This window comes from Ambystoma mexicanum, chromosome 2q, assembly GCF_040938575.1.
Source record: "Ambystoma mexicanum isolate Mex_15411 chromosome 2q, UKY_AmexF1_1, whole genome shotgun sequence".
NCBI classification, from domain to species: domain Eukaryota; kingdom Metazoa; phylum Chordata; class Amphibia; order Caudata; family Ambystomatidae; genus Ambystoma; species Ambystoma mexicanum.
This window is the reverse complement of record NC_090924.1, coordinates 475744739-475764074: the sequence shown is the minus strand read 5'-3', so window position 1 is coordinate 475764074 and position 19336 is coordinate 475744739. Positions and strand designations below refer to the sequence as shown.

The 19336-nt window shown below is 42.1% G+C and overlaps 1 protein-coding gene across 2 annotated transcripts in view; it reads right to left on the bottom strand.

Annotated features, from left to right (window-relative positions):
- The window catches only part of CARD11 (caspase recruitment domain family member 11), a 1247701-nt gene that overhangs the window by 1130231 nt on the left and 98134 nt on the right, over positions 1-19336 (bottom strand). The window lies entirely within an intron of this gene.

The window sequence follows — 19336 nt, the reverse complement described above, 5'->3', positions numbered from 1 at the left end:
TGTTAGGCGCTTATACAACATAAATTGTGTTTCAAAGTGCTACAAACATTGACAAAGCAGTAAATATACAGTCATGGTCCAAGTAGGCCCTGTGGTATTCAGACGTGCAAGTGCAGTGAAGAAGTGCAGGAGATAGCAATGGATCGGGGGTGAGGAGTTGACAAGTACTGGTGGGGTGTGTAAGGTTATTTAGCGTGATACAACACAGAGTACAGCACTACTGCACAGGATCAATGTGTAGCATTTTTTTTTTTAATGCAGTACCAATGCATGGGTTTGGTGCATTGCTATGATGCAATTGTTTCAAGCTATGTGTTGCCAGTGTAACATGGACATATAAGTGAGGGCAGGTTATTCAGTCAAAAACGATTTTTACATATAAAATGCAAATAATTTCTTTTCACAGTTATAAGCACACATTTGTACATTCAAAATGCGCACTATTTTTCACCTGAAATGCCTATGTTGCAAGAGACACATTTGAAAATGAATAAACTAACTTCATTAATAACTAACCTGATCATAACCCACTAATAATAATGTGTTCTTCAGTGCAACATGAATGGAAAATGAAAGGCTCTGAAAGTCATTATTTAAATGCATATTCAGTTTTTTTTTTCTTTTTGCTCTGCTGTTCTGTCCACAGTAACTGCAGGAAGCAGTTCCTGAATAAGCAGGAAATCAGTTTAGTTACAGTTGCAACTGTATAAGCCAAGCCATTGTGTGCAGAGGGTGGTTAGGGCATGATAGAATTTTATTGGTTAGGATCCTTTGGTAGGAGGTAACCAGAGTTTTCTTGGATAATCTCGAGGAAGTAGCTAGGGAGAGACATCTTGACACAGCTCGAAGAAGGACTGGTTGATAGCTGGGGATGCCTGATTCCTAAAGCAGATTCAACTTGGTTGCAGAGACTGGGATTTCCAGTCAACAAGTCCCAGTTTGAGTGACAGCAAATGCTTGTCCTTGCTGGGTGAACCCCTCCAGAAGGCGACCAGCCAAAGAAGTTACATACTGAATAAGCCTGGTAATTATCTCGCTGAGGTGTGGGGGCTGAGTGTGTACGAAAATATTCAGTCAGTGTAGGAAAGGAGATTCCTGTGCTTTACCCACGTGTTTAATGTTGCAAATTGAATTCTTGTTCTCCGCCACTCTCTTCTCAGTGTATCACAAATAATGCTGTTACTGTGCTATTTCATTTATTTCTGTAAAGAGTGAGATCGTGTTTAAATGCAACTTTTATAATACACAAAAATATCTGAAAGCAGACGGGTGGTGTGTTTTATATTTACCAATACAGTGCTGATGATGTGGGGAGATGCTTAGACAGTGCAATTGTCATTTTTAAGGTAGCTAAAAATAAGCTTTGGCTGCAGCTGTGTGCACAATGTCATTCAGTATGAGCAATTATAACTAACTGTGTGTGTTATAGCCTTTTGCTGAAGGTACATGAGTCAGCAAAAATAGAGACCCGGGATATGGTTCACTACCGTATATAGGTTAGTGAAAAATACCACATGAGAGCTCGCTGCCGTAGATAAGACAGCGAGAAATTGCCCATGGTGGCACACTAAAAATGAAAATGTGATGTTCCTGAAATGCAAGCCTGAGGTCTCTAGTGATTACACGAAAAATCCAAACAAAAATAAGGGGTTCTGGATATTGGGGCCACAAATAAACCAAAGGAATTATGCTCACCACCATACCAGCCAACCACGCAAACCAACCACGCATACCAACCGCGCATACCATCTAAATAGGTCTGTGTGCTGAAATATTGCATATCCGCTGTGTTATTGTTGTACATGGCCCAATCTGAATGTAGGGAGTGATTGTTACTAAATTATTATTTTTGGCAGTAAGAAAATACTGCCAGGCCCCAAATCTACACAAAATACCCAACATATTTATGGTGCGTTGCAGCCCGGGAAAGTGATAACAGAGCACCTACTGGGTGTGGCAAGTGTGTCTCACACTGCCATCTGTACATTAAAGGGAACCCATATCATAATAGCAGTGTGTTACTAAAAACGAATTTCAGAATGTCACAAAGGGAAACCACATTCTCAGACCTAGTGCAATATTTAGAGGCAAAGTTGTTTGCACATGGGACGTGGTCGTCGAACAGTACCTTAGAATGGCATGACCACATTCAGGGTGAGGTGCAGAAAGAAAAACTAGACAATATTTTTGCAGAAGGCAGCATAATTCAGGTCTGCCTTACAAGATTATTGAATGCAGCCGATAAAAGTGCAGAGAAAGACTGTTTAACACGGCTATGTGGCAAAATATGGTTTATTTTGAATAAGTCCCTGCGAATGCAGGAAAATGATACCCAGCTAATTAACAGGTTAAAGACTGAATTAGATGGGGCAAGTAAAAATCAGGAAATGTTAAGAGCAGAATTGGTTGTATGCCAAAAAGACATGCAATTAAAATGCAGAGACTTTGATGGTCAGTTATCCAAAAGCAAGAAACAATTTGAGCATAGTGAGCAAGAATTGGTACACTTAAAAGCCTTAGTGGACCACATTAGACAGGATAAAGATGAGATTGTTTCAGAAATGCAGATTTTACAAAAAGAAAATTTTGAAAAAGAAAGTGATCTCCAAGGTGCAGAGCAAGAAATGGTTAAAATGATTCAAGAAAAAGACAAGAGAAACAAAGAATTCAATGAATGCAAATGTGCGACATGCAGGAGGTAATAGATAAAATGAGTGATGAAAACAACTATCTGCAAAATGAAGCATGCAGGCTCCTTAAAAAGTGCAAAGACTTAGAACAACAAATGTGCATTCCCAGGTCCCAGGAGAGGTGGCAGGGTACCACATTCAATGGAGTAGAGGTGAATTCTACTTCTGCCCAAAAAGCTAGTGCTCCAGTGACTGGGCCGGTGACTGAACTTCGTTGCAGCGCCCTGGGGGGATTTGATACTCCCATTGGGGGAAGCCACCAATCCCATACACCTGAAACCAGGATTGAATCACAAAGTAGTGCAATTCCATGCAGTGCAACAAGTAGCCCCATAAAAATAATGAAATCCATAAAAGCCCTGATCAAACCATTTAAAAAGGGAGGTGAATGCTGCATTGAGGATCACTTAGAAGCGGTTCATGACATTTTTAAAGCACTCCAGATGCCTAAGGAACAGTACAGACAATATTTTCATTTAACTTTAGATGCCCCGACGGCCAGCATCATAAGGGGATTCAATGAACAGCAGAATATGACATGGGTGGAGTTGAAAAAGAAATTAGGCGTCATTTTTCCCCTTTTCAGTCATTGCAGGAGGCAAAGAAAGTCACTTACACAATCACTGCTGGGCCTAATACATCCCCTCGCCAATTTTTACAAGACTTAAAAAGAGCATTTTCTCGCTTTGATGTATCTTTTGACCGCAATTCCAATGAGTTTAAAACTGCATACTTCTATGGGCTACAGAAAGACATCATATCCCAATTGGTCCGTGAATTTGACTGTGACAAGTCCCTTGAATGGATTGTACATCAAAGCACAAAACTATATGAGGTACTCTATTGTCAGGGTAGAGAAAGTGATAAAATGAAAGATACTAGACCTAAATCTAAAGAACCCTCAGCCACAGTAATGGAAATCAGGTCAGCCAAAATGTCCCTTGAGTCTGCTCAAAGCCCAGGTAAAAATAATGTGACACCTGAACAAAGGGGTAATCAACAAAGATCGCCCTTTCCTGTACCAATGTTCCAAACACATGATCCTAGTAATAGGGAGAGCTACATCAGCCCTAGGTATTTAGGGGATAGACCCCGGGTAGGATATCGGCCTGATATGTCAGGTATGAACAATAACCAGAAACAAAATCAAGATCAAAGAAATGATGGTCCCTACCAGACATTGGGGACACAGAGCAGATTTGATCCCAACACCATGATATATGGTAATCAGGATAGACCCCGATATGTGGATCGATTAACTGATAATGGAAATCAACATAGGGGCTAGTACCCACAATCTGAGAGACAGGACCTGAGGCAAAACATGAAATACAATCCACGTCAGTACAATGATTCCCCACCAGGGGACTATAATCAAAGGATGGGTGCACCCCGCTCCCCTCCACAAATGAATCAAGAGTTCAGAAACCATCCCAACAGACATCAATCACTTGAGAGGTATCAGAATAGATCCAATCAGGGGGAAAACAACCAATATCGACCTAGGCCACAGAAAGAGGATTCTAGAGAGATGGAAAGGTTCCAGTGCCTTGAGGCCCAAGTGAAAATGTTAGCTGAGCAAATAGGAAAGCTCTATACAGCGCAAAAACAACCATCTAAAGAGGGGGCTGATGGCCCTAGCAATGACCGAGGGGCTTCTGAGAAGTGACTAAGTACTTATGACACCTGCAGTGCCAAAAAGACAGATTGCCCTGATGTAATTTTGCATAATGACTCTGAGATGCCTAATGATTTAAAAGTGAAAGCACCAATAAATGAACATGTAACAGAAAATGCAAATACTTCCAAAAAAAGAGGTACGGTTTAACCTAGAACTAAATCAAACATTGAAGATTTGTGCAAATAAAAAAGAAACACCGGAAATTCCAAAAGAACAAAGAGACAGATTTAATAAAAATGACTCATGCATGGGGAATACGAGTGAACAGGGAGTAAGTGGGGATGCTATAGCTCCTTCCCTGGGCAGGCAAAACAATGACCAAACACAGGCAGAAACAGGAAATACTCAAAAGGAGGGTACAGGTCAATCACCTGAAGAATTCTTTGAGCCACATATTTTTGAAGAGGCTGAAAGGGCTGGTATCACACTAAATGATCACAAATGCACAGAATTAAACAATGACAAATTGCTGAATGATGTTGTTACACATGTTCAGTTGGAAGGTTGTAATGTGGTCCCTGATGTTACCCAGATGGATGGGCGAACAGTGGCCACACTCCAAAAAACCTCTGATCATGGAGAAATGAATAAAGTCTCTCGCGCAGAAATGGTAAAAAGGAGTGAAAAACGTCTTTCCATTTACCAATGTGCTTAGCCAAAAGTGAAAAAGGCCTGAGAAAGGTGAATCCTGAAATCAGTAAGAATTCACACTTCTTATGTGTATTAGAGGAAGTTGAGGACAGATATTATGCACCCATCACTGTAGAAGAAAAATGGCAAACATTTGCTATGATTGACACTGGCGAACAGGCCACAATTATGTCCAAGGAACTGGTAAAGAGTATCAATGAAGGGAGACCCCCCTTCAGATCACAGTGAAGGAAAATCAAGGTCCAGTGCATAACTTTAATGGGGAGGAGGTGCCCATCATAGGTGTAACTGAGGTTGACATAAAAATAGGAAAGCACAGAATGAAACAAGAGGTATTGATCACATCTATTTGTGAAATTCCATTTCTGATGGGGACAGATTGCCTGAAAAGATTGTCTCCTCTCATAGATGGGGTGAATGGAGTGCTGTGGTCCTTAACCAAAAAACCATTGAGACCTAAGAAACTAAAATCACAAAACAGCAACATAAATGAATGTCACACCGTTGCCAAAACAAATGATGCTGTGGAGGTATATCTCCAGAATAGTTGCATACCTAGTGTCACTGTTATATTAATGTGTCAAGACAAAATGCAGAGCGACAATGAAGGACTGCCTGTACAAATATACTTGGACCCAAGGAAAAATTGGCAGACTGCCATAGATGAGCACACATTACGTTTTTATTCAAAAGAGAAAACAATCAAACAGAATATTGCTCCTAAAACAGATTGAGAAAAACACATTACCACTCTTGCTGAAATACACATGAAAGATGAGCAACCATGGGTTCATGTTGGTATAAATGACTGTTTTAAAACAATAAAAGCCACTTTAGTGCTTGAACAGGAGAGGAGCTTCATTAATGAGAAATTGTTGCAAAAAATAATGGAGAGGGAGGAAATCCCGAAATTTAGGATTAAAAACCAATATGTTTCTGGGTTGGAAAGTCCAGACTTTGAAAACCGAATTGCAGGCAGATGCATGCTTACAATTAGCATTGGGCAGAAAACAATTTACCATTATGTATGGATAGTGAGTGGAGCACAAAATGTCTTTTACATGGGCAATGACATCATGCACAGAATGTGTATGGTGTTAGATTTCCTTAATCAAAAAATAGGGTCACCCCTAGGTGGGCCGGCACCTGAATTTGAAGACAAAAGTAGGGCTTATCATTGTGCACAACTGGTTCCTTATGCAATCGAATTACAAATGAGGAAAGATACTATTATTCCTGCATTTACAAAACAGTTTGCAATAACACTGAAATGCCAAAATGGAAAGCAGATGAAAGACTCTGATGCATTTGTATGCCTGAATGAATCCATAAAACAGCAAGGCCTGGATTATGAATACATTCCATTGGTAGATATTGGTGAAGGATCTGTAAAAGTTATGGTAAATAATAAGGGTTGTCTGGATATTCATTTAGAGGAAAACTCCCCATTAGGAATGGCCATACAAAAATAACATTATACGGCAGATTTAAATAACATGGTGATTGGAAATATCCCTGAAAAATATGTAGATGCCAAGGGTGAGTTGCCAGAACACCTGGACTCTCAGCCCAAAGGAATATTTAAAATTCATTCTGTGTATCCTTATGATTCAAATGAGACAGTGTGCTGCCATCAAGAGGATTGCATAATATTTAATTTAAATGAAAATTAAACAGAAAATCAGCCCATTGAAGTGGAAGCTGATATGCCAAAATATTTAAAAGTGGCAGCTTTACAAAAAGACACAGCCACACAGTTAGAGGAAAGCGCCGAGATTCCCTTACCAGAAGATTTTCCAGAATTTTCCAAAATGGTAGAAGAGCAGATCTCCTTAGCGGAAGCGTGTGACAGCGATGAGGATAGAAACAATCTGAGGGAGATATTTATGGAGTTTAAGGATGTATTTGCAAAAGATGCTTATGATTGCGGTTTAACTGATTTACATGTGGCCACACTACCAGAAGGGTGTAGCAGAAGTCCAGTATTTGTACGCCAGTATAGACTACCGCTGGCATGTTTAGAATCATTAGCAGAGATTATAAAGAATTTGGAAGCTCGGGGAATCATCAGGCCCATTCATAGCACATCCAATACACCTATTTTAGGTGTGTTAAAGCCAAATGGTCAATGGCGGCTATGTGCAGACTTGAGGGAGTTAAATAAAAGAGTTCCAGTATCCAGATGTCCACTACCATTCATTGATCAGGGTTTAGCTCAGGTACATGGTTCAAAAGTGTTTACCACATTAGATCTCACCTCTGGATATTGGTGCGTGCCGTTGGCAGAGGAGATACAGAATTTATTTTCCTTTACATTTGACAGGACTCAATAACCCTGGCTTAGAGCTCCGTTCGGGTACATCAATAGTGGGAGTGAATTTGGCATATTTTTGAGAAAAGCCATGCCAGATGCAGCGGAAAGAGGAACCATAGTTCATGTGGATGATGTCCTGATAAAAAATGAAAGCCTGAAAAGCCATTTTGATGAAATAAGACATGTGCTTGGCCAATTGCAGAAAGCAGGCGCCAAAGTGTCCTTACAAAAAGCACAATGGTGCAAGAAAAAAGTGAACTTTCTAGGCCATGAAGTGACTGAACATGGGCTAAATCCACAAAAGAAGAAAATAGAGACCATACAAAATGTGAAAGAGGTAAAAAGTTTATTAGGGATGACAGGCTATAACAGAAAGTTCATTGAAAATTATGCTGAAATTACTCAACCATTGACTAAACTGCTTAAACTGAATACACCCTGGATATGGGAAAAAGAGCAGTCTAAGGCAGTAGCTAAAGTGACGGAATCTCTTGTAAAGGCACCATGTTTAGCATATCCCATAAAGGGTAGGGATTTCTTTGTAGAAATAGGGTTCTCTGAACATTATATGTCAGCAGTGTTATCACAAAAACATGATGTGAATCACAAAACTATTGCATATGCAAGTAAAGCATTTTCCCAAGTTGAAATGAAATTCAATGAATGTGAAAAGGCCCTATTAACCACTGTGTGGGCGCTACAACATTTCCGCCCTATTGTTCAGGGAGAAAAGGTGATTATTGAAACAAATCATCAACCTTTGCAGTTTTTAGAGAGTAAAAGAATTAGGTCAGGTAATCTAGCGCAGTCCAGAATCACTTCATGGACGCTGGCATTACAAGGTTTTCCTGTACAAGTGAGATATGGACAAAATAAAAAGAGCCCAATTGCTCAAGGGTTAGCTGACTTACATGACTGTGCAGCTGAACAAGTATCAAACGAAATGGAAGTGGAACCTAGTTTGCAGAAATTTGAACAATCACCACACAAAGCTTTTGATGAAAAAACATGCAAGGATCTGCCAGCTGTATATGTGGATGGTTGTGCTTTTCACATTGAAAATGACAGTAATAAACAATTAGTGTCAGGAATAGGGAATGTCTGGTTGAAATGTGAAGGCGTCCCCAGTGTAGGGATGAGGATTGGAGCTAGAAGCAGTCAGGTGGTGGAATTGGCGGCCATTTATAAAGCAATTGCTACTGCAGTTGATAATAAATTCAGTGAAATTGTCCTGGTGACTGATTCTGATTATGCACGAAATAGCTTTGTGGAGTATTTACCTGGCTGGAAAGCGAGAGGCATGGTTAAATACAACAAAAAGCCACATAAACATGGAAAAATGATACAAGCCAAAGACAAATTGGTGTCAGAAAATGATTTGACAATATACTGGAGAAAAATTTGTGGACATTTAAAAACACCAGGAGAGGATAAGGAGGGAAATGATAAGGCAGACCACCTGGCTAAAATTGGGGCTGTGATGGGAGAATTGCTACCTATTGATGATTTACTGGGGGTGAAATACAAATTGATGCAGTAACACGTTCTAAAGCACCAAAGGATGTAGATCAACCAGTGGTGCAATGGGGCCATGACACGCCAGACCAAGATTTGATTGAGGCACAAAAGAATGATCGAATTTTGGGAATCTATTATAATCATTTGATAGATCCTGAACAAAACCGTTTAATAGAAAATGATTGTATGGGAAAAGAAGAGTTGAGGGTACTATTAAAGAATAAAAAACGAATTAGATTACAAGATGGACTCATGATTAGAGAGTCCATAACAGGACAGATACAGTGGGTGGTACCCCTTTCATTCAGAGGGCTAATGCTACAACATGCACATGATGCAATAACTGCAGGCCACAGAGGTTCACAAACAACATTGGAAATACTAAAATATTATGCTTACTGGCCACATATGTCCCAAGATGTGGAATTATATACTAGAAGGTGTCTAGTGTGCACCCAATTTAAACCTGCTTCACCAATGCATAGAGCCCCATTGATGAAAAGAGGCCTAACTCTCCCATGGTCAGATTTGCAAATAGACTATGTAGGCCCTTTAAAAAGGTCGAGCAGAGGACACCGTTACATTTTAAGCGTGATATGTTTGATGTCGAAGTGGATTGAATGTATTCCTGCACCAGATTGTAGTGCGCAAACAGCACCCACATTGCTGGTGAACCATGTGTTCTCAAGGTTTGGGTTGCCACAAAGAATTGAGTCAGATAGAGGAAGTCATTTCACAAGTACTCTAATGAGTAAGGTATGGCAAATACTGGGTGTGAAAAGGAAACTACATATCGCATATCGGGCAGCCTCTTCAGGTAGAGTTGAACGGAGCAATAGGTCTGTTGTGGATATTTTAAAGACATTCGTGGCAGAAGCAGGTTCCAGCTGGGATTTACATTTACCGTTGGTTTTCATGGCAATCAGATCAACTCCTGCCAAAGCAACAGGTGTTAGCCCCCATGAGGTCTTGACAGGTAGGAAAATGGTTTTACCACAACACCTGTTATACAGAACACATGAGCAGAGACTTGTTAGTGCATCCATAGTACATGAGTACATTGATGAACTGAGGAAGCATTTGCAACATGCATTTGCTTTTGTGCAGAGAAATCTGGAAAGGGCTGCTGACAGTGCTAAGACATATTATGATAAAAGAACATCAGTGAGAGAATACAGTGTAGGGGATCAGGTGTACAAGTTTCATTTTGGAAAAAGTAAACAGAAAAATTCTAAATTTCTAGCAGCCTGGTAGGGGTCATTTCGAATTATAGAGAATATCTCTCCTGTAGTTTATAAAATTTTGAAGAATGAAGGTGAAAGAGCGATAGAGCAGTTTGTCCATGTAAATCAGATGAAGCCATGCCATCCCAGACACGAGATCAGGCAGCTTGAGCATGTAGAAACAGAAAGCCCTGGGGCTACTGCCCACTAATGCACACAATACAACAGAAAGTCCCTTGAACACAAAAAGATAAACTAAATGGGTACAGTCAGGAGGCAGTGACAGAGAAGTTAAAAAGTTGATTATTATAATGGCACATAAACACTGTAATATATGCAAATATATATATAAAATGTAAAAAAAATAAAAATAAAAAAAATATATACATAATGGAAGCTTATGAGATTGGTGTGCAGAATAAAAATGCATTGAATTTAAAATGTTGTTTCATGTATGCTTATTTTCTTTTTAACCTGTGTTTAATTTAAAAAAAAAAATAATAATATTTTTGGCAAAAGGGTGAAGTTAGTATTGTGCTATATACTTAATCTGTTTCTTTTCTATTTTGGTTTAGAACATTAACTATTTATACCGGAGGTCACGGGAGACGATGGAGTCCTGGAGCCCACGTGGACGGATTCCGGGAAAGCCCCGAGGGGGGGCGAAGACCAAGGCTGCAAAGCGATCAGCATTGAAGATGACACCAACAATATGTTTAATGATAATGATATTTGGAGGGATCTTCAAGAATTCAGAAGCACAGTTTGTCATTGAACCTGGACCAGCATCTGGTATCGCGGTGGAAGAGGCACCAGGATTCATCATGAGTGATAGAAGGATGATTTTCCAAAATATCTACATACCATTGAATCCTGAGATTTTGAATGAAAAACATTTGAACAATACCAGCATTAAAATTGAACAGACTAAAGAGTGGCTGGAAATAAGAAAAGAGGACGCTAAGCAGTCGATAAGAGATATATTGATGCAATTGGAAAAAACATTTGTGAATTCAGCAGACATTAAGAAGAGGAAAGAGAGGCGCGGTGATGCTCGCGATATCATTGGTAATGTCTATAGTTGGAGCCATAATAGGTACCACAATATCAACAGCCAATGCTATTTCGGTAGGAACACTGAGTACTAAAGCGCAACAACTGAGTATTGACCTAGAAATAATACAAAAAACATTAGATGGGATTAGAGGGGGACTGGATGAACAAGTAAGATTCATAAATGAAACTGCAATCATTCTAAATGAACAAGCGGATGTGATGCAACGGGCAACGAAGCTAATTATTAAGCATGACAAACTTTAAATGAAATATTGAACATAATGAGTCCTGTTGATAGACTATTAACGAATTATATGAGAGAAGTTCAAACTGCAGTTTCACAATTGATTCAAGGACATATCCCCTTGTATTTTGTTTCGCAGGATATTGTTCATCAAATGATAGAAAGACTGACCAGGAGGGAAATTGATGTAGTACAGGTAAAAATTGCATTTGAAATGGGTAATGCGATGCCATTATATGTGGACCTGGAAAGGTTGGAAATTGGATTTCTACTATGCATACCATATGTAGCTCCTGAACTTATTTATCAAACGAAGTGGGTACACAACGTAGGATTTTGGCAAGAGGACACATTTATTAAGATTAAGACTCCAGAAGTGGTGGCATTTCAGTCATGGGAGCCTGAAGTTTATTTAATACCAAATTTGGAAACATGTGTCAAATTTAAAGAACAAAATTATATGTGTCCAGGTAAACCGTTTGTTCCTGATGCCACAGATGCTATTTGTGGTTTGAAACCTGACCCAAGTATATCAGAAGGATGTGAGGTGATTATTAGCAATATGGGGAGTGAAGAACTGGCACAGGCTAAGATGGTCAGAGGTAAATGGTTGGTCAGCACCTGCTTAAAGAACATGACAGTAGTACATTTGAACCATGGAACATACGTGGTAGTTTAGTTTAGTTTATGGAGCATTTGTTAGGCGCTTATACAACATAAATTGTGTTTCAAAGTGCTACAAGGCTAAATGGGAAGGGAACAGAGGAGAGAAAAAACATTGACAAAACAGTAAATATACAGTCATGGTCCAAGTAGGCCCTATGGTATTCAGACGTGCAAGTGCAGTGAAGAAGTGCAGGAGATAGTGATGGGTTGGGGGGTGAGGAGTGGACAAGTACTGGTGGGGTGCCTGGGAGGGAAGTGCCAAGGGGAGCCAAGGAGGAGGCCTTAGACCAAGTGCTAGTGCGGGAGACTCCCAAGGGCGGATGTAGAGCCTCTGAGCAGGGACCTGCAGGGTTAGTGCAGTGGGAGGGAGGTTCTGGTATCGACTGGGTAAAAGGGCCTGGTAACCTGTGAGATTCATGAGGACCAGGCCACTGGTCTCAGCAGCAATTGGGTGATTAGTAGGGAAGGGAAATAGGGAAAGAGGTAGGGAAAAATAGAGTTTTGAGCATTTTACAGAATTCAAGGAGGTCCGGTACAAGTCTGAGATGGGTGGGGAGGCTGTTCCAAAGGGAGGCACCAGCCAAGGAGGGAGACCTGCCCCCAACTCTCTGGTTGGATAAGCGTTTGACAAACAAAGAGTAAGAGCTAGAGGAGCGGAGGGCTCTACCAGGGGAGTAAAAGTTGGAGATAGCGTGGTCCCAAGCTCCAAAAAGCCTTGTGGATGATGCAGATTGTCTTGAATTTGATCCTTGCAGCCACCAGGGGCCAGTGGAGAGAATTTAGGGCTGGTGAGATACGGTCCCTGGGCTTGAGGCCAAGGATAAGTCTTGCAGCCCTATTCTGGATGAGCTGGAGGGGGTGTAGTGAGGAAAGAGGGCGATTGAGAAAGAGGCTGTTGCAGTGGAGCAGCCTAGAGAGGAGCAGAGCTCCGGAAACATTGAGCTTCTGGGGGAAGGTGAGGAAAGGGGGAATGCCTCTGAGGAGGTGGAGCTGGAAGTGGGCCTTCTTGGTAAGGTCCATGATGTGAGGGGTGAAGGAGAGAGTGGTTTAGAAGATGATCCTAACATTTTTGGCCTCACAGGATGGCGGGTTACAGGGCCAGAGAGGGTGGCCAGAAGGTAGGAGCAAAAGAGGGCGCAGGTGTCCCATTGAGAAGGATCTCCATTTTACTGGAAATAAGACAGAGATCATGAGCTGCACACCATGTCCGAATGGCGGACAGACAATCGGGGATGAGTGAGGAGGAAGAAGAGGTAGGAGGGGGAAGTTAGAAGGAAAGCTGCATGTCATCAGCAAAGTACTGGAAATGAAGCGAGAAGGAGGAGATCAGGTGAGCCAGAGGGACGAGATATATATTGGCCATTGCAATAGGATAGAGCCCTGGAGGATGCCACAGGTATAAAGTGTGGTGGTGAATCAGAAAGGGCCCAGTTGCAACTGGGATGGGCGATTAGTGAGGAACGAGGTCAACCAATCCACTGTCCAGTCAGTGATGCTGAGGGTATCACAAAGTCATTTTATGAGGATAGAAAGGTTGACCGTGTCAAAGGTAGAGGAGAGGTCAAGGAGAATGAGAACAGAGGGAGAGTTAGAGTAGAGATTTGCAAGCATGACTTCACAGGAGTTCAGGAGAGCCATTTTGGTGCCTCTCGATTCCCTGAATCCAGATTGATGGTCATGAAGGCAACCAAGATGTCCAATGTAGAGGGTCAATTGCAGGAGGACCAGCTTCTACAAGAGTGTATCCAGGAAGGGGGTAGTGGAGATAGGGTGTTAGTTAGCCGGGCAGGAGGAGTCAGCAGTTGGCTTCTTTAAGAGAGGGTGCACAAGGGAGTGCTAGAGGGATAGAGGGAAAGAACCAGTGATGAAGGAGTGGTTGCAGAAGTCAATGCGAGCCGGAGAAAGACAGATGTTGCCATTAATGGTTCTAGAAGAGCATGGGAGCACCTGTTTAGAGGAGACCTTCATCAAGCAGACGACCTTACAGATCTCGGCCAGTGCAATGGACATGAGGGAGGAGAATGAAGGGGGTATGAAGGGGGGAGCCAAGGGAGGCAGGGGAGCAGGTGCAGGAGTGGAGATGGGGTGGAGTACAGTGAGGACAGGAGTTTTTCGATTGAAATGGGAGGCCAACGCGATGAAAAGAGCCTGGGAAGGAAGGAGAGAGGTGGAGACTACAGATGGATTGGCAAGTTCCTTGCAGATTTTGAAATGTTTGGCCGTGTTGTTAGTGGCTCCAGAGATACGGCTTGGATGTGGGCCTGCTTCTTGGAGCATATAGAGAAAGATATTGCCTTTGGAGCAGGCGGAATGCCAGTTTGACAGAGGGTAAACCCAAGATCTGCTGCTTCCGTTTAGCAACTCTGCACTTGCGCTTCAGAGATGCTAGTTCAGAGTCATACCAGCCATTGTTCTTGGAGGCAGGTTTTAGGCGGATCCTCATGACAGGGGCAAGGATGTCAAAGGTGTTAGAGATAGAGAAGTGCAGATTAGCAAGGACAGAGTCAGAGGGATAGTCAGAGGTGGGTGTGGGAGGAGGGATGAAGGTGGAAGCAAAAGCAACGACTGACACTCGCTTCATCGATTTGATGACGGCAAAAGAAGCTGGCAGTGCTGGGGGGCTCAGATAAAGGACCAAGGGGCCCCAGGTGGGAGGAGAGGACGGAGTGATCAGACCAGGAGAGAGGGTGGTGACCAGATTAGGATTAGGGATTTTGCCAGAAATGAGGCTGTCCAGAGTGTGTCCGGCTGGGTGGGTCAGGCCAGAAGGAAGAATAGTGAGAGAGAAAGAGTCTCAGAGGGCGCGGAACTGTCTGGTAGGTGATTCAAGGGAGTCTAGGTAGATATTGAAATCACCAAGGAGAAGAAGTTTGGAAGAAGAGGTTGAGAGGGAGGCGGCAAGGTCGGCCCATTCAGAGAGGAAGAGTCAGATAGGACCACAGGGCCTGTAGATGAGGGTGAGAGAGATAGTAGGCGAGACCCCAAGCCTACAGACAAAGCATTCAAAGGAGGAATAGGATTGAGTAGGTATGATAGAAGCAGGGACCCACTCTGGGAAAATCAGGCCCACTCCACCTCCATATACTTGTGTTTGTTCTGTTTACCCTTCGTCCGATTTGAACAGTGCTTATGGGCTTTTAGTCCCCATCCGACATTTCTTAGATTCCCCACCCAGAACAGTGTGGGCATATCAGGTCAGGGTCTGTAGCCCCAGCTGGCAAACATCTTGGGAATATAGTAGGTGATTAAGAATGGGTTCTTGCCAGGACAGAACTGCAAGTCTGGTTGCACTTGTTTGAAATGGATAAAAAGTGACACTGCAATATTACTGGCAGTTGGCCAGAGCATGAGTGACAATGAAGGGAAGGGGTTCATGCAGTGGGAATGTGGGGAGATTGGTTAATGGTTGTTCCACTACTCAGACATAAGGGAGAGGCAAAATGTTCAAGGAGACTGTCAGTGAAGGGTTTAGGATACATGTCAAAGGTTACTAGTGAGCCCACCACTGGGAAGAAATGGGCTGAGGTAATAACATTCTTTCTGAAGAGAATTGACAGTGGGTTGGTGCCAGCAATGATCATAGATGTATTAGTAGTCAATGCTCTCTATGGTCAGTGGTTCTGGAGATTTGAGCTAACCAGATGTTTTGAGAATGTTGGCCAAATGGGCAACGAATGGGGGAAGAAAGATAGGGAATAATATATCAGCTGGATATCCCACTGGACCAAATACCTATTTGGGGGCAATTTCAAAAGATATTTAAAGTTACTGGGAGAACAGTGGTCCCAGGAATAGAACATACCATGGGAGATTTATCATTTAGAATCACTAGAACAACAAATTAAACAAGAAAAGGAAGTGCTGAGAGTCTCCATGACTAGATCAGGGGACATAATCCAGTGCCATTTTTGGGCAAGCAGGAATTGCTTCGATTTAGAGGTTTGGTCATTTGGCCCGTTTTCAGGCACAAGGCTGGAGAAGACTTGTCAAGATAGGAGATGTCCGGGTTGTTGAAGAAATGTTTAAATCCAGTGCATCACTATTCCAGAGAATTTACCACACACAAATGTACAGCACATTCATTTAGGATTGAAGTGGCTATGGAAGTGGTCCGTTTGGGCAGAAATGCAAGTACATTGCTTATGTTAGGGAGATGACATCTAGGCAAATATAAGGGATGTAAAGTTTACCACCAGCATTTTGTTAGACCAGTGACCGGGAGAACCATAGACACAAGTATGGAGGCTTGCTAAGGTGAATGAGGTATGAATTTGCGAATGAGTAAATTGGGTCTGGGAATGAATGAATATCTATGTTTAGCTTATAGGATTCTACTGTAGTGACAGCACTAGCACTTTAATAGCTAAAGGGTGATGAAAAGCCGAAGACCGAGTTTTATGATTTTAGTAAAAACAATGGTTGTAGTTGTATTTGAGACAATATTGCTGTATTAAAGTATCTGCTATAGTGAGAAAGCAATGATTCCATCGATGTTTATGAATTGTACCAAGTGAAATAATATTCTGTGCATTAACAAATTGTTCTTTTTTAGATTGGGTACCACATATTATTTCTGTGTGTGATGACACTTTGCCTCTTCGGAAATGACAAGACCCTGTAGCATTTGTGTACTTGTGAGGATAGCTTCTTGTAGCGGGGCTGCTACATTGGGTCTTTAAATAACCCTCCTGTTTCATAGTGTTGTGAGGCTTGCATCTGTGATCTTGGGGCCACATTGAACAGAGATAATCAGGGCAGAAGCCAGGGTGCAGCTTTGTTGCTGATGTAGTGCTCTGGGTAGGGTCGGAAGACATAAGTGACTGCTCATTTAGGAGATACTGACCTAGGTCCAGTGAACAAGCCTAAAGCTGATGGAAGCAGTGGTACGACATTAGCATTATCAATGCTATATGGTAGGATGCTCAAAGAGTATGGATGTTAATATGGCCCAGAAGACTCTAGGGGAAAGCCAAAAATAGTCTGCAGACAGAAGTAGTTAGGCAGGTCTGTTTGCTGTAATGCATTCTCTACCTAAAGGCCAGAAGAGATTGTGAATGAGTGATAGTACAGGGGCAACGTGCTGGTCTTGGAAGTAAAACCACGCAAAGCAACAGAGGTTTGAAACTCGGATCAGTGCTTAGAAACCAAAGACAGGTATTCAGCGTGTTATAAAACAACAATAAAATACAAATCAAATCTTGTGTATTTCATTCTGTTTGGAAAAGAGCGGCATCCAAAAATCCTGTATGGGTAAAGGAATTTAAGTGTCAGAAAAAACTGTATCTTTGAGTGGCTCCTTCAGGGTGCTGAAAGATTTCCTTAATGAAGAAGTATTACTTTGAGATAAACTTTGTTTATATTAAAGAGCAGAAATAAAAAAGCAATATTAATCATACACATTTTAGATTAATATTACCTCCCCGCCCAAAATAAGTACTAAATATGGAATGTTCACATGAGTTGGTTAGCCTAGGGAAGCTTGAGTATTATATCCAGCCCTGATCCTAAAAGGCACTATATAAATATGATAACCTGGGGGAGTGACATGTCACTCCCCCATTGGCCAATTTATGAGCCATACAAGTCCTGGCTGGAAATGGCCAATGAGAGAGGGAGCCGCATATTTCACCAGTCCTCTCTGCCGGCTGGGCTCTAAGTGTGATACTCCGCGGTAGTGGGAGGCCACTATGACAATCCTGCTGCCTTCAGGGCTCTGAGCACGGTGCTCCTGTGATAAGAGGGCCAGCGTTGACTGCCCTGGCACATGGATGGATAATCCCCACATTGCATGACACATGATTAGTGGAGACTTGCATCCATGGTGCTAATATTAATAACCCCCCTAATCGCATGATCCATATCTAAAAATCTAAACAGTCACTCACTGACTCCTAGCTTTCATCCTCCAATCCACTCCATGTTGCCCTGGCCTCCATGTGTATACCACAGCACCTTAGATGTTCCTTCTACATCTAATATCAGAGCGCTGGATGATTAGCGGATGTACGCACAAAGTAGTCCATGAGAGTGTTCTCCTCTACTGCCGCTGAACTTCAGATCCCTGTTACCCGTGGTGTTGCGCAAGGGTCCGGTGTCTCCCCTACACTCTACATTATTTTCACATAGCCATTATTCGACTTACTAGATGGACAGATAACCTTCTACACCGACAACACATATGATACTTAGGTCATTCTCCCACTCACTGGCAATTACAACACAAACGCTGACAATCAGTCTTTCATACTATCCAGAGGTGGATGGCAACACACGTTTTCTGCCTCGATGACGAAAAGACAGAGATCCTCCTGGTCAGCTCTCAAACTGCCCTTGACAAACTTGACCAAGCCTACAGGTCCTTCACTATTGATGGCATCTCAATTCCGGTCTCCAGCAATGTCAAGACCATGGGTTAATACTTGGACACCACTCTAGCTTTGTCAAAACAGGTCACTGCGATCGCTTCCTCTGCTGCCAATTCCACTAAATTGATAAATGCTTATAGGCCTTTCCTAACCATTGAAAGCTGCCTCACTATCGCTAGAGCACTTATTGGCTCGAGACTTGACTACTGAAATGCTTTATTTGCTGGGACTTCCGCCAGCAATGTAAAGAAACTTCAAACAATGCAAAATAATTCCCTGAGGGCGGCACTGGACACGCCAAAGTGGTAGCACATCTCAATGGTCAGAAGAGGTGCGCATTGGCTAACCATTTGTGAATGCATCATTTTCAAGACCTTATCCATTACTCACAAATACCTTTCAAATTCAGCACCGAGATACCTCTCACAAATGTTTTCCAAAACTCAAACGTCCATGCCTACCCGCTCCACCTACTCTCACCAATGTACCATTCCAAGATTCGGGAAAAGAAGGTTGGGCGTATCAGTTACATGGTCCTCGTTGTCAAGAACTGAAATTCCCTACCCACTCTGTGAGGTCTGAGCAATCTTACTGGACATTTCGGAAACACCTTAAGACTTTATTTGTCTCTCCCTAACTTCTGATTGACTGTTTTTCTCGTTGCCTTTAAGCTTGTTTACTATCAACACTGCCTGTAACCAGCGCCTTGATGCCCCTGGGCTTAGTGTGCTTAACAAATGAATACATAAATACATTTAAAAAACTGATACTATGGGCTATCATTTCCAGTTGTCCACTATCTCAACATTATGCAGGAGGGCCTGTTCAAAACATTAGTCAGGTGTTGTGGATTCTAGTAGAAAACAAAAAAACAGGTACTGTATACCAAATCCTCAAAAAATGAAACCCACACTGTAAAGAATACAGA